This window comes from Oryx dammah, unplaced genomic scaffold (genome assembly GCF_014754425.2).
Source record: "Oryx dammah isolate SB20612 unplaced genomic scaffold, SCBI_Odam_1.1 HiC_scaffold_20, whole genome shotgun sequence".
In the NCBI taxonomy this organism is placed as follows: domain Eukaryota; kingdom Metazoa; phylum Chordata; class Mammalia; order Artiodactyla; family Bovidae; genus Oryx; species Oryx dammah.
The window spans coordinates 12,942,749-12,942,993 of NW_024070204.1; positions in this window are offsets into that span (position 1 = coordinate 12,942,749).

Below are 245 nucleotides of genomic sequence, written 5' to 3' on the forward strand. Positions count from 1 at the left end.
TGCACCACGCTGGATGCTTCCTTCTTTTCTGAGGGATGTAAAGCCCCCTGTCTGAACTGCAGCTTAATAACTGATCATGGATTGTAATGCTCTGGCTAAAAATAAAGCCATCTATCTGCTAAATAAGAGTCAGAAGGCACGTGGAAGGATGCCGGTTCCATTTAGCAGGGGTTCCGGCCATCGGAGGGTCTTTTCCATTTCCTCTTGCGCGTGGTTGTGTCGGGAGGGACCGGGAGAGTCGCGGG